Raw genomic sequence first — 14,985 nt, 5'->3', positions numbered from 1 at the left:
TTGCCTGTAGTACTGGATGGCATTCCTATGAGTGCCCTACTTGACACCGGGTCACAGGTCACCACCATCCCGTACGTGCTCTTCAAGCAGTACTGGAATGACTCGGATATAACCCGCTACCCTGACGACGACTTGAGTATCATCGCCAGCAATGGTCAACCCGTGCCACAGATCGGATTTAAAGAGGTGACCATTAAAATTGGTAAAGTCGAACTGGCAGCACAGGGACTGATTATTGTGGACATTGACAAGCACGAGAGTCACCCAAAGATAACTCTAGGAACTAATGTGATTGAAAATTGTCTTGCAGAGGTGATTTTCATTTTACAGCAGGTTGCCAAGAACGCCAGCTCCGGCCAACAGCGAGTGCTCCAAAAAGAGATCCGGGCACTGATGCGGCGGCAACAGGTGGAACTCTCCGGTGGTGAGATTGGAAGCGTGAGAATGTGTGACCCTTTCCCTATTGCCATGCCCCCAAAAAGTGAAATGATGATTTGGTGCCGGGCAGCTATTGGTCTAAGAGGTAGAGACTACCAAGCAATGGTAGAACCTGTCTACTCAGACAGTAGGCCCACCATTTTGACAGCACGGGGGGTGGTTGATAGAGATGAGCGTTGTTCTACTCGAACTGTTCGCCAATCTCAAATTCGAGCTGTTTTGGGCGGTGTTCGAGCCGGTCGGCGAACACGAACAATTTGAGAAAAATTCGGCTGTTCGAGGTTATGTTCGATAACTGTTCGTGCACCAAAATCATAACTGGATTTTTTCTCAGTAATGATGAAAATTAATGTTAATACGCAGTTTGAGTGTACAGCGGGGCGGGGGGAGGGGCAGGGGATGGATCTGTAGCACCCTGAGGATTCGGCTGCTACAGGGGTATTGCACCTCAACCCAGAGGTGTGGTATTCCACTCCCGGGTAAGGATGGAGTGTGGAACTGAGCCCAGAAAGCTGCATGCACTACACACATCCCATTTCCGAGGAACAGACCAACGGTACTCCCACTTGGAAATGTGCAGGTACGACCGAGTCTGTTCCTGGCTGGAGTGGGAGGGGGGTGGTACATCCCAAGTAGTGTAGGGGCAGATAGGGGGAGCAGCCTGGGTAAAGATAGGAGCTCATTGGGTGCTGGTCACCTGAGCTCACACATAGAGGGAGTATTTAAGGTGGGCACCATCTAAGATCAGGGTCTGTCTGTCAGCCTTTTGTCAGAGCAGAGCAGAGAGCAGAGCAGCCCCAGAGTGAGAGAGAGGAGAAAGGAAGAAAGACCCAGAGGGGGTGAAAGAAAAGGACTCTGAGAACCCAAAGTCCATCAGCGGGTGAAGAGTTGGCAATAGGGTACCGGATCCCAAACTGGTGGGGGCTTAAGCACACCTCAGCCAGAGAACGGAGGCCGTGGGCAGGATCTGCCACGGCCACCCACCACATCCACCCTGAAGGCAAACCACATGTAGGGTCAGGGAACCCAAGGCAAAGGATTTCCCAACAGAAGGCCCGAGGGAGCTGGACCTAGGTGGATCCCTGGTGGGGACGGCCAGAAGACAGGACAGGAAGGAGGGCTCAGGGTCACGCTCCGGACTTGCTTGGGGGTTGGCTGAATCCAGGACCTGGTGGACGCAGCACGGCTCGGGTGGTCACTTGAAGCTGGAGTGACCGGAACATCAGCAGTAAGTAAATACCCTAAACTGCACAACCCGACTCTGTCTTTAATTACCATCTATGCTGCACCACCACAACCCCCATCCTCTGCACCTGACCCCCTGAGGCTATACCCCACCCGTTGGGGGTTATACTATCAAAAGCTGCACCAACACCATCAGCCTCAGCGGACCCTGCTGCAGCGGCGGCCGTAGTGACCGCAATACAACGGGTGGCGTAGTCGACATAAAGAACTTTGTAACATCTGTAGGACTGCCACATACTCTGAGCTTGACACCCTGGGCACGGACCGGGTCACAGCCACTCGGAGACTACAACCCCCATCTGATCCGGCTCCGGGTATTCCCCTAAAGAATATGGCCCAGGGGGTGCGTCAACTTTGGCGTAGTCGGCAGGATTACGTGCCCGCAACACCCGGGTACTGCGTGCCTGAAGAAAAGAACAAGTTTACCTCAAAAAGAAGTCTCCTGCCGGTTCCGGAGGGTCCCCGCCATCGGACTCCATCACAGGTCGATTCCCGCCGGTTGTCCGCCATTAACAGCTTTTTCCCGCCATCTGCAGAGTTTCCCGCCACTGGGAGACGATTCCCGCCATTTCCAAAGGTTTCCCGCCTTGTCAGAGCGGACGCCATTATGGGCGTGCCAGAGGATGGCAAGAGGCCGCCTCCCATCGTGGGCCAGGACCGAAAATGGCGCCAAAAGTGGAAACCGCCCCCACCAACAGAGACTGTGATGCTAGAGGTGTCTGTCAGCGTGAAAGAACTGCCCCTGGAGCTGACAATCACCAAGTGGCCCCGGGACCGCCCTCGAAGTGGGAGGACTGAGAAGAAGAGAGCAAAGATGGGTGTCGCCTGGAGCAGTCTGGAGAGAGCGCACCCGGAGACAAGAAGCCTAGAGCTGAGTCCAGAAGAAGCTTACCCGGAGATGGGAGAAGAGCAGAGCAGCACCGGCCCGCTGGCCAGGAGCCTGCTGGAAACAGCAGAAGGAGAGCAGAGCAGCACCGACCCGTTGGTCAGGAGCCTGCTAGAAGCAACGACCCCACTAGGCTTAGTGGAGGTCCTGGCACAGCTCCCCCGAGACCGGGAGTGTGCACAGACTGCGCTGGAGGGCCTCGCACGGAGGATGGCCCGGGTGCAGCGAGAAACGTTGGCGGAGTGGAGCCGTGAGATGGCCCAGCAGACCGAGACCCGTCAGCGGAGCACGCCACCCAAGACGAGGAGACAGACCGCCTCTGAGGATGGCGCAGGAGGACTGAAGGCCGGAGACGGCGCCGAGAAGGGAGCCGAACGAAAGGAGGCAGGTAAAGGGGACGTCTCTACCCCAAGCCGGGAAACCGCGTGCCTGCCCCAGCTCCCCGTCGCAGAGCCCGAAGTACCCCCTGCCGTGCCCGTAACCGCAACGTCACCGCCACAGACTAGGCCTCAACCGGAAGCCGCAGCCGCGACCCCTGTGACGTCACACGCCTCGACCCCGAGCGTGACCAAGCAGGAAGTACCACCAGCCTGGTCGCAAGGCCTAGTACCCCCGGGCGCCGCAATACCAACAGCGCCCCCTACCTCCGCGGAGCCACCGGCCTGGTCGCAGGGCCAAGTAGCCCAGGGCGCCGCCGTCCTTACGGTGCCCTTCACTTTCCAGGTGCCCCAGGCCTGGCCGCAAGGCCTGGGCAACCCGGGCGCCACCACCACCGCGCCCATAAAACCAAGAGTGCCGCATCTGGGAGAAGATCTGTTCGCCCAACATACGTGCCCGGATGGGCAGCCCTTTATATGGCCACCGGAGTTTCACCATCCCCGACTCCGGAAAGAGAGACCCCTAGACAAGCCCCTGATTCCGGTTCCAAAGCCCGTAAAAAGGACCTCGCCCCCGCTAGAGGAGGCACAGTTTGAGTGGGACCCCACCGGAGAAGATCTCATGGGGTTCACTCAAGAGACTCGGGCAGCCGCAGCGGAGCGTGCAGAGTGCTGCCGCCAGCAGCTCGAGGTCTTTGAGAGGGAGCGGAGAGAGAGGCGGGTCCGGGAACAACAAGCCCAGATAAGGAGCGCGGAGCAGAAGAGCCGGGCCAGGAGAGACCCCCGTGCAGCGCATAGTCCCCGCACCACCGGGACTGTGATCAAGTTTAACATGCAGCATGGGTGGGGCTTCATCCGAGACCACCGCACCCCAGGCGACGTCTTCGTGACCAGGAGAGACGTTGAGTCCCACCTACCGGAGGGACACAGAGGTCGTGACCTTTACATCGGGGACGAGGTCACCTTTACCCGGCACAAGTGTGCCAAAGGACCCTACGCCCTCCATGTGCATCGCCTGACGGAGGAAGAACTGCGGTGTGAGGAGGAAGAACAAGAGGACCCGGACGGGTCTGAAGCTAAAGTGAATCAAAAAGAAAGAGCAGGAGGACGTCGTCGTTAAGTACAGCAGAGTACAAGCTGTATATAGTTGCCCGTCGGGGCACAGTGAACTGTTGCTAATATAGTCCCCGTTGGGACCAGCAAGTGTGAACTGTTTACCCGTTTATCCCTTAAATCCCACTGACCGAGGACTGAGAGCGGCCATATCCCTTGTATATAGTTGCGCTTCCTAAAGCGCCCCCTACCGGTTTTATAGGAAAACCATTTTTCTAGAGAAACTGTTGCATTTTTCCCGGGCACACGTTGCACAGTGTCCGGAGGAGGAGCTAGAAGCGAGGAAAAGTCTACAAGAATGTTTTATATGAAAAGTTTTATTGATATATATATATATAATGTTTTATATGATGTTTTATATGTTTATAAAAAAAAATTGTATGTTTGTGGTGTTTATTCTTTTACAGCCCAAGGACGTGCTGTGGTTTACCAGGGGGGAATGTAGCACCCTGAGGATTCGGCTGCTACAGGGGTATTGCACCTCAACCCAGAGGTGTGGTATTCCACTCCCGGGTAAGGATGGAGTGTGGAACTGAGCCCAGAAAGCTGCATGCACTACACACATCCCATTTCCGAGGAACAGACCAACGGTACTCCCACTTGGAAATGTGCAGGTACGACCGAGTCTGTTCCTGGCTGGAGTGGGAGGGGGGTGGTACATCCCAAGTAGTGTAGGGGCAGATAGGGGGAGCAGCCTGGGTAAAGATAGGAGCTCATTGGGTGCTGGTCACCTGAGCTCACACATAGAGGGAGTATTTAAGGTGGGCACCATCTAAGATCAGGGTCAGTCTGTCAGCCTTTTGTCAAAGCAGAGCAGAGAGCAGAGCAGCCCCAGAGTGAGAGAGAGGAGAAAGGAAGAAAGACCCAGAGGGGGTGAAAGAAAAGGACTCTGAGAACCCAAAGTCCATCAGCGGGTGAAGAGTTGGCAATAGGGTACCGGATCCCAAACTGGTGGGGGCTTAAGCACACCTCAGCCAGAGACCGGAGGCCGTGGGCAGGATCTGCCACGGCCACCCACCACATCCACCCTGAAGGCAAACCACATGTAGGGTCAGGGAACCCAAGGCCAAGGATTTCCCAACAGAAGGCCCGAGGGAGCTGGACCTAGGTGGATCCCTGGTGGGGACGGCCAGAAGACAGGACAGGAAGGAGGGCTCAGGGTCACGCTCCGGACTTGCTTGGGGGTTGGCTGAATCCAGGACCTGGTGGACGCAGCACGGCTCGGGTGGTCACTTGAAGCTGGAGTGACCGGAACATCAGCAGTAAGTAAATACCCTAAACTGCACAACCCGACTCTGTCTTTAATTACCATCTATGCTGCACCACCACAACCCCCATCCTCTGCACCTGACCCCCTGAGGCTATACCCCACCCGTTGGGGGTTATACTATCAAAAGCTGCACCAACACCATCAGCCTCAGCGGACCCTGCTGCAGCGGCGGCCGTAGTGACCGCAATACAACAGGTGGCGTAGTCGACATAAAGAACTTTGTAACATCTGTAGGACTGCCACATACTCTGAGCTTGACACCCTGGGCACGGACCGGGTCACAGCCACTCGGAGACTACAACCCCCATCTGATCCGGCTCCGGGTATTCCCCTAAAGAATATGGCCCAGGGGGTGCGTCAGATCTCTGCAGGAACAATGAAGATCTCCATTTTTTTTTCTCTTTCCCGCATTTGCAGTGGGGAGGTGCAATCTGTCAGCCTATCAGCAGCGCACACACGGAGCGAAGTGCTTTTTTTCACACAAGCAAGGGCATGTGTGATTGGCAGTGTATGTCACATGTCCTTGCCCTATAAGACCAAGCCATTTTCCCCGTCGCCACCATTTTCTCACTGCTGCAGCTGCGTGTTAGACGGCACCGCTGTTGCTGTGTGCGCTATACCTTGTTAATTTCAAGCCAATTTTCGCACAAATATACAGATAGCTTGGGAGTAGGGAATAGTTGTGATTGCAGTCCTTTTAAGGACTAGGTTACAGCATTTCCTACGACTTTTATCAGGCAGGTCTGTGCTCTTAAATAGATAGATTGTGGGAGTAAAGACTAATTGTAATTGGAGTCCTTTTCAGGACTAGGTTACATCAGTTCCTATCAGTTTTTGCCAGGCAGGTCTGTGCCAGTGCTGTGCAAGTTTTTTTCACAGCATTTGGCTGAATCTAGCAAAGCTAATCCTTTTTGGCCTATTGCAGAGTGTGTTAGTCAGTGGAGTAGCCTATCTGTGTTGCAAGATATACCACCTGTGTATAGAATACCAATTTTTTTACTGCACCTAGTGAAGTAAAATCTTTTGGGCATAGCATCATTCTATTAGTCCATCTATACTGACCTCCATCAGGTTGCAAACTGAATATAATTTTTTTCTGCATCTAGCTCTGAAAAAATATTTGGGCTTCTAGCAGTGTGTGGGACTTGGTCTATTAGTCCATCTATACTGACCTCCATCAGGTTGCAAATTAAAAATAATTTTTTTCTGCATCTAGCTCTGAAAAAATATTTGGGCTTCTAGCAGTGTGTGGGACTTGGTCTATTAGTCCATCTATACTGACCTCCATCAGGTTGCAAATTAAAAATAATTTTTTTCTGCATCTAGCTCTGAAAAAATATTTGGGCTTCTAGCAGTGTGTGGGACTTGGTCTATTAGTCCATCTATACTGACCTCCATCAGGTTGCAAATTAAAAATAATTTTTTTCTGCATCTAGCTCTGAAAAAATATTTGGGCTTCTAGCAGTGTGTGGGACTTGTTCTATTAGTCCTTCTATACTGACCTCCAGCAGGTTGCAAATTGAATATAATTTTTTTCTGCATCTAGCTCTGAAAAAATATTTGGGCTTCTAGCGGTGTGTGGGACTTGGTCTATTAGTCCATCTATACTGACCTCCATCAGGTTGCAAATTAAAAATAATTTTTTTCTGCATCTAGCTCTGAAAAAATATTTGGGCTTCTAGCGGTGTGTGGGACTTGGTCTATTAGTCCATCTATACTGACCTCCATCAGGTTGCAAATTAAAAATAATTTTTTTCTGCATCTAGCTCTGAAAAAATATTTGGGCTTCTAGCAGTGTGTGGGACTTGGTCTATTAGTCCATCTATACTGACCTCCATCAGGTTGCAAATTGAATAAAAAAATTTTCTGCATCTAGCTCTGAAAAAATATTTGGGCTTCTAGCGGTGTGTGGGACTTGGTCTATTAGTCCATCTATACTGACCTCCATCAGGTTGCAAATTAAAAATAATTTTTTTCTGCATCTAGCTCTGAAAAAATATTTGGGCTTCTAGCGGTGTGTGGGACTTGGTCTATTAGTCCATCTATACTGACCTCCATCAGGTTGCAAATTAAAAATATTTTTTTTCTGCATCTAGCTCTGAAAAAATATTTGGGCTTCTAGCAGTGTGTGGGACTTGGTCTATTAGTCCATCTATACTGACCTCCATCAGGTTGCAAATTGAATAAAAAAAATTTCTGCATCTAGCTCTGAAAAAATATTTGGGCTTCTAGCGGTGTGTGGGACTTGGTCTATTAGTCCATCTATACTGACCTCCATCAGGTTGCAAATTAAAAATAATTTTTTTCTTCATTTAGCTCTGAAAAAATATTTGGGCTTCTAGCAGTGTGTGGGACTTGTTCTATTAGTCCTTCTATACTGACGTCCAGCAGGTTGCAAATTGAATATAATTTTTTTCTGCATCTAGCTCTGAAAAAATATTTGGGCTTCTAGCGGTGTGTGGGACTTGGTCTATTAGTCCATCTATACTGACCTCCATCAGGTTGCAAATTAAAAATAATTTTTTTCTGCATCTAGCTCTGAAAAAATATTTGGGCTTCTAGCAGTGTGTGGGACTTGGTCTATTAGTCCATCTATACTGACCTCCATCAGGTTGCAAATTAGAAATAATTTTTTTCTGCATCTAGCTCTGAAAAAATATTTGGGCTTCTAGCAGTGTGTGGGACTTGGTCTATTAGTCCATCTACACTGACCTCCATCAGGTTGCAAATTAAAAATAATTTTTTTCTTCATTTAGCTCTGAAAAAATATTTGGGCTTCTAGCAGTGTGTGGGACTTGTTCTATTAGTCCTTCTATACTGACCTCCAGCAGGTTGCAAATTGAATATAATTTTTTTCTGCATCTAGCTCTGAAAAAATATTTGGGCTTCTAGCGGTGTGTGGGACTTGGTCTATTAGTCCATCTATACTGACCTCCATCAGGTTGCAAATTAAAAATAATTTTTTTCTGCATCTAGCTCTGAAAAAATATTTGGGCTTCTAGCGGTGTGTGGGACTTGGTCTATTAGTCCATCTATACTGACCTCCATCAGGTTGCAAATTAAAAATAATTTTTATCTGCATCTAGCTCTGAAAAAATATTTGGGCTTCTAGCAGTGTGTGGGACTTGGTCTATTAGTCCATCTATACTGACCTCCATCAGGTTGCAAATTGAATAAAAAAAATTTCTGCATCTAGCTCTGAAAAAATATTTGGGCTTCTAGCGGTGTGTGGGACTTGGTCTATTAGTCCATCTATACTGACCTCCATCAGGTTGCAAATTAAAAATAATTTTTTTCTGCATCTAGCTCTGAAAAAATATTTGGGCTTCTAGCGGTGTGTGGGACTTGGTCTATTAGTCCATCTATACTGACCTCCATCAGGTTGCAAATTAAAAATAATTTTTTTCTGCATCTAGCTCTGAAAAAATATTTGGGCTTCTAGCAGTGTGTGGGACTTGGTCTATTAGTCCATCTATACTGACCTCCATCAGGTTGCAAATTGAATAAAAAAAATTTCTGCATCTAGCTCTGAAAAAATATTTGGGCTTCTAGCGGTGTGTGGGACTTGGTCTATTAGTCCATCTATACTGACCTCCATCAGGTTGCAAATTAAAAATAATTTTTTTCTGCATCTAACCCAGCCAATAGTTTTGTCCTAATACCACAGTTTGGCCACTCAGCTCTGCTCGGTTACCATCCATTGTTTTTTTGTGCAAACAACTCCAGAGTTGTGAATTAGTTAACCACCAAAATGAGTGGAAAAAGGCCTGCTGCTGGTGGAAAGGGGAATAGGCGTGTTGGGAAGGGGAAAAAAGGTTGTGTCCGTGGGGTAGGTGCAGAAGAAAGACCATCTTCCAGCCAAACTAAAATGTCTACTTCTTTTAGCGGACAATGTGATAAGATCCCTTTCTTACGGCCACGCCAATCGCTACAAATTCCAGATGAGGCACAAAAACAGCAGGTGCTTCAACGGATATCAAGTGCTCCTTTAAGTGGGCTCTCCTCCACATCAACTTCAACATCACAAATACTCCAGTCCTCAAAGGTGTCACCCAAATCGCACTTGCTTCCTCACAGCTCCCAAATCTCCAGCTGCCCGTCTGAGTATGAGGTAGAACAGATGGTTGAGTCTGCAGAGCTGTTTACTCATACTATAGCCTGGGAATCAGAGGTCGACTCCAGCGCTTCTGTGAATCCAGACGAGGAAATGATCTGCACTGATGCCCAGAATCTTTATGAGTCGGATCCAGGACCAGACGCAGAAGGTTCTGACCATAATGTAGATCCTCATTCCCAAACTGTAACTCCTGTTGGTGGAGACAATGAGGAAGACGATGATAAGACTCAAATACCTGATTGGAGCGACAACTTTAGTTTTTTGTCAGGGCAGGAACAGGTTGGCTCTGAGGACGACGGGTGTGATAACGCACAGGGTGATGATGATGAGGTCGGAGATCCCACTTACTGTCAACCCACAGTCAGCCAAGAGATGAGGTCAGCAGAGGAGGTGGAGGAAGATGCTAGTGACGACGAAGTCAGGTTGCGCCTTCCTGGACAGAGACGTAGTACTGGAAGCACGTCAACAACTGCATCCTCAAACACAACTCTGCCTCTCACCACAAGTCGTGGTGGCTCTTCAGGTCGCATGGGTGCTAAGCCTTGCATAGCCTGGGCATTTTTTCAGATCGATAAAGATGACCCAACTCGTGTTATCTGTAACATTTGTCAGCAAAAGCTAAGTAGAGGCCAAAAAATACATAGTTTGAGTACTTCATGCATGAACCGGCACATGGACATGAAGCATAAGTTGCAGTGGGAAGCTCAGTGTGCTACAATGCGGTCTAGCCGGCCGGGCCAACCACCGTCTGCCATATCTTGTGCATCCGCGGCCTCTTCATCCTCTGTGACTGGGGGGACAGCAGTCACACCTGTTTTGGGGCGCAGACCTGCCACCTCTTTACCCGCAACAGCCAGCGTGATTGGCAGGTCATCATTTTCTTTGGAGGTGGTAACATGTCCGCCTGCATCTTCCTCACAGACCGGCAGTTTGCCGGGGACACCCTTATCAACCCCGTCTAAGCACAATAGCCAGCCCTCGGTCCCTCAGATGTGGACAAGTAAAAGACCATTTCCTCCTAGCCATGAGAAAGCTAAGAGGTTGAATTTCACCATCTGCAAGCTCTTGGCTACAGAAATGCTGCCTTTCCGCCTGGTGGACACAGAGGATTTTCGAGACCTTATGTCCGTCGCAGTGCCCCAGTACCAGATGCCCAGTCGGCACTACTTCTCAAAGAAAGGTGTGCCTGCGCTCCACCAGCATGTCGCACACAACATCACCGCTTCTTTGAGAAACTCTGTGTGTGACAGGGTGCATTTCACCACAGACACTTGGACGAGTAGGCATGGACAGGGGCGTTACATGTCGCTGACTGGGCACTGGGTAACTATGGTGACAGCAGGACAAGGGGCTGCTGTCCAAGTCTTGCCGTCCCCACGAGTTGTGCGTCAATCCTCTTTATGTCATTTTTCCTCCACTGCTTCTGCCTCCTCAACCTCCTCTCGGTCTTCCACCTGCACCCAAAGGCTGTCTGGTCATGCCACAAGCTTTCTAACTGCGCAGAAGGGATCCTGCACACCTCCTTACTATGCTGGCAGTAGGGCTCAACGTCATCAGGCGGTTTTTACATTGAAATGTCTGGGAAATGTGAGTCACACAGCTGAGGAGTTGTGGTCAGCTCTGGAGAACCAATTTCATGAATGGTTGTCTCCACTGGACCTGAAACCAGGGAAGGCCGTGTGCGACAATGCTGCAAACCTGGGTGCGGCCCTTCGCCGGGGCAATGTCACACACGTGCCTTGTATGGCTCACGTGTTGAACCTGGTTGTCCAGCAATTTTTAGCCCACTATCCCAGACTAGATGGCCTTCTGCAGAGGGCACGGTCGCTGTGTGCTCACTTCCGCCGTTCGCATCCCGCAGCTCAGCGACTTACATCTCTACAGAAGTCGTTGGGCCTGCCACTTCACCGGCTAAAATGCGATGTGCCTACCCGGTGGAATTCAACTCTGCACATGTTGCAGCGACTGTGGCAGCACCGACAAGCCCTGGTGCAATACGTTCTGACGTATAGCCTGGGCCAACGAGATTCAGAGGTGGGGCAAATCACGCTGGAGGAGTGGTCTCAGATCAGGGACCTATGCACCCTTCTGCACAGTTTTGAAATGGCGACGAAGATGTTTAGTGCTGACGATGCCATTATCAGCATGACTATTCCGGTGATTTACATGCTGGAGCACATGTTAAACAGAATTCGGAGTCAGGTGGTGGCACAAGAGGAGGTGGAGGAAGTAGAGGAGGAGGAGTTGTATGCGGAAGGGCTAACATCTGCAAGGTCCAGACGGTCAGCAGCACCAAGGCGGCAGGCATGTGAGGGTGGGGGAGATGATTTTACCAGGGCGCATGGTAGCAGCCAAACTAGTGAGGAAGGTGCAGGAGCCCAGGAAGAAGTGGAGGACGAACTGATGGAAGACTCATCAGATGAGGGAGACCTTGATCACATTTCTGTTGTGCGAGGTTGGGGGGAGAGGACAGAGGAAGGAAGCATGATTGCTACCTCGCCACCAACACAACAGGGACTTGGTGCTCCTGGATGCGCAACACACATGAGTGCCTTCTTGCTGAACTACCTGCAACATGACCCTCGAATTGTGAGAATTAGAAATAATCCTGACTACTGGGTTGCCACACTGTTAGATCCCCGGTACAAAAGTAAATTTGCAGAAATTATTCCTGCCATAGAAAGGGATGCACGCATGCAGGAGTATCAGCAGAGACTGTTGCAGAATCTTACATGTGCTTTTCCACAAAATACCAGTGGTGCACGTAGTGAATCTCACAGTTCCAACTTGCCAACCGTGGGACCGTCAAGTGTTCAGCACTCAAACCGTAACAGAACCACAGTATCTGCTGGTAACATCAATTTTGCGGAATCATTTCACCACTTTTTTAGCCCATCCTTTGCAAGGCCACAGGAGACAAGAAGTCTGACACATAGTCAACGCCTAGAGACGATGGTACAGGAGTATCTCCAAGTAAACATTGAAGCCACGACTGTGTCACTGGACCCTTGCTCTTTTTGGGCTTCCAATCTGGATAAATGGCCGGAGCTAGCCACTTACGCCTTGGAGATCTTGTCATGCCCCGCAGCCAGCGTTCTGTCTGAACGTGTGTTCAGCGCTGCTGCTGGTGTGCTGACAGATAAGCGCACGCGGCTCTCCACTGATAATGTAGACAGACTCACGTTCATAAAGATGAACAAATCATGGATCCGAAACGACTTTTCTACCCCTGTGTCATCCTGGGGAGAGTAAAAGCTTGATGATTGGTTAAAATCACCCTACCAACCGTTTTAAGCTTTCAAATTACTAATCATGTTTATCTGTATCTTGACTGGAAAATAATTTGGGCTTTGTAGCAGTGTGCAGCACTGATCCTATTAGGCCATCTATAATAAGCTTCACCAGATTTAAAATTAAAAATAATTTTTAGCTGCATCTAGCCCGGAAAATAATTTTGGGGCTCCGAGATGCGCAAGACACATAAGTGCCTTCTTGCTGCACTACCTGCAGCATGACCCTCATATTGTCAGAATTCGAAGTAATCATGACTACTGGGTTGCCACACTCTTAGATCCCCCAAACTTTTCGATCAACCTTTTCATTTTAATAAAGACCAAAAAAATGGTCATTTTTGAAATTATAAGCATTAGCAGGTTGTTAGAAACTGAAATCAAACAGTTTTCAACTCAAAACTTTATTCTAGGTGATGTTACATTTTCACATAGGACCCCTTGTTCGAAAGGAGCTTCTGAACTCTCTCGTCCATTGAATTTGTCAGGTTTTGGATGGTTTCTGCTTCAATTGTTTTGCATGAGGACAGAATACCCTCCCAGAGCTGTTGCTTAGATGTGAACTGCCTCCCGCCATCATAGACACTCCTTTTAATGATGCTCCAAAGGTTCTGAATGGGGTAGAGGTCAGGGGAGCATGGGGGTCACACCATAAGTTTGTCCCCTTTTATGCCCATATCAGCCAGAGATGCAGATGTTTTATGTGCAGCATGAGATGGTGCATTATCATGCAGAAAAATGATCTTGCTGTGAAATACACGGTTCTTCTTCTTGAACCATGGCAGGAAGTGCTGTTTGAGAAAATCCACATACATTATGGAGTTCATCTTTAGCGCCTTCAGGGATCCTAAAGGGGCCGACAATCTCTCTCCCCATGATTCCAGCCCAAAACATTACTCCACCTCCTCCTTGTTGGCGCTGTAGCCGTGTTTGCGTGGGGTGTCCATCAACCAGCCATCCTCCACTCCATTCATCTGGACCATCGAGCGCTGCACGGCACTCATCCGTGAACAAAACAGTTTTGAAATCAGTCTTCATGTAATGTTTGGCCCACTGGAGCCGTTTCTGCTTGTGTGAAGTGGATAGAGGAGGTCGACAGGATGGCATATGCATAGCTGGAAACCTCTGAAGGACCCTGCATCTTGTTGTTCGGGGGACGTTGGAGGCACAAGCAGCTTCAAAAACTTGTCTGCTGCTATGACAAGGCTTTTTTGCCGCTGCTGTTTCAACCTGACGTAATTGCCTGTAGGAAAGAGTCCTCAATTTGCCCTTATCAGCACGCACACGTGTGTACTGTGAATCAGCTACATACTTCTTGATTGCCAAGACACTTCATCCTGATCATCGCACAATGTTGATTGTAGTCATGCCTTGACCTAAACACTCCACAATTTGTTGCTTCTCAGCAGCCGACACATCCTTTTTCTTTCCCATTTTGGCAGAAAATGTAGGCTGCTTAATAATGTGAGAGAGCCTTCTTAAGTAGTCTTGCTTTTCATTGGACACACCTGCCAAACTAATTAGCACAGGTGTCTGCAATTGCTTACAGTGATATAAAGAGCCCTGACACACATCACCATCAATGAGTTTAACTGACAAACAAACAAATTCTTCCCTTATCACTCCTAAACACTTTTTGCATAATAATTTGGAACGCGGTGTACATGTGCTTTTCCACAAAACACCAGTGGTTCACGTAGTGAATCTTACAGTTCTAACTTGCCAACCGTGGTCTGTATGGAATTGTTCAATAAAGGGCCCAAAATTAAGATAACATAGATGGGAGAGGTCTCTATGAATAGGAATTCCTAAGTATTTGATACCCTGTGAGGGCCAGGCAAAGGGAAAGTTGGACTGGATGGAATCCTATATGGATTTAGGGAGGGAGACATCGAGGGCCTCAGACTTCGCTGCATTGATTTTAAAATTTTACCATGTAACAAAGTGATCTATTTCAGCCATAACAGCAGGGATGGATATATGTGATTGAGTGATATATACTAGGACATCATCAGCAAATAGAGAGCACTTGTACTCGGTGCCTCCCACCTCAATCCACCTAATATTGGGGTTATGGCGAATTGATGAGAGCAGGTGCTCCGTCACTAGGATGTATAAGAGAGGGGACAGAGGACATCCCTGCCTTGTCCCATTGGTGATTGTGAAAGGTGATGAAAATGTTCTGACGCACCCCCTGGGCCTTGGGACACCCGGAGCCGGACCCTTTTTGGTGAATGCTGGTGGTTGTA

Source organism: Phyllobates terribilis, unplaced genomic scaffold, assembly GCF_046119375.1.
Source record: "Phyllobates terribilis strain yellow unplaced genomic scaffold, ASM4611937v1 Scaffold_5__5_contigs__length_657084704, whole genome shotgun sequence".
Taxonomy (NCBI): Eukaryota; Metazoa; Chordata; class Amphibia; order Anura; family Dendrobatidae; genus Phyllobates; species Phyllobates terribilis.
The sequence above is the reverse complement of the archived record's forward strand: the minus strand, read 5'-3'. Positions refer to the sequence as shown.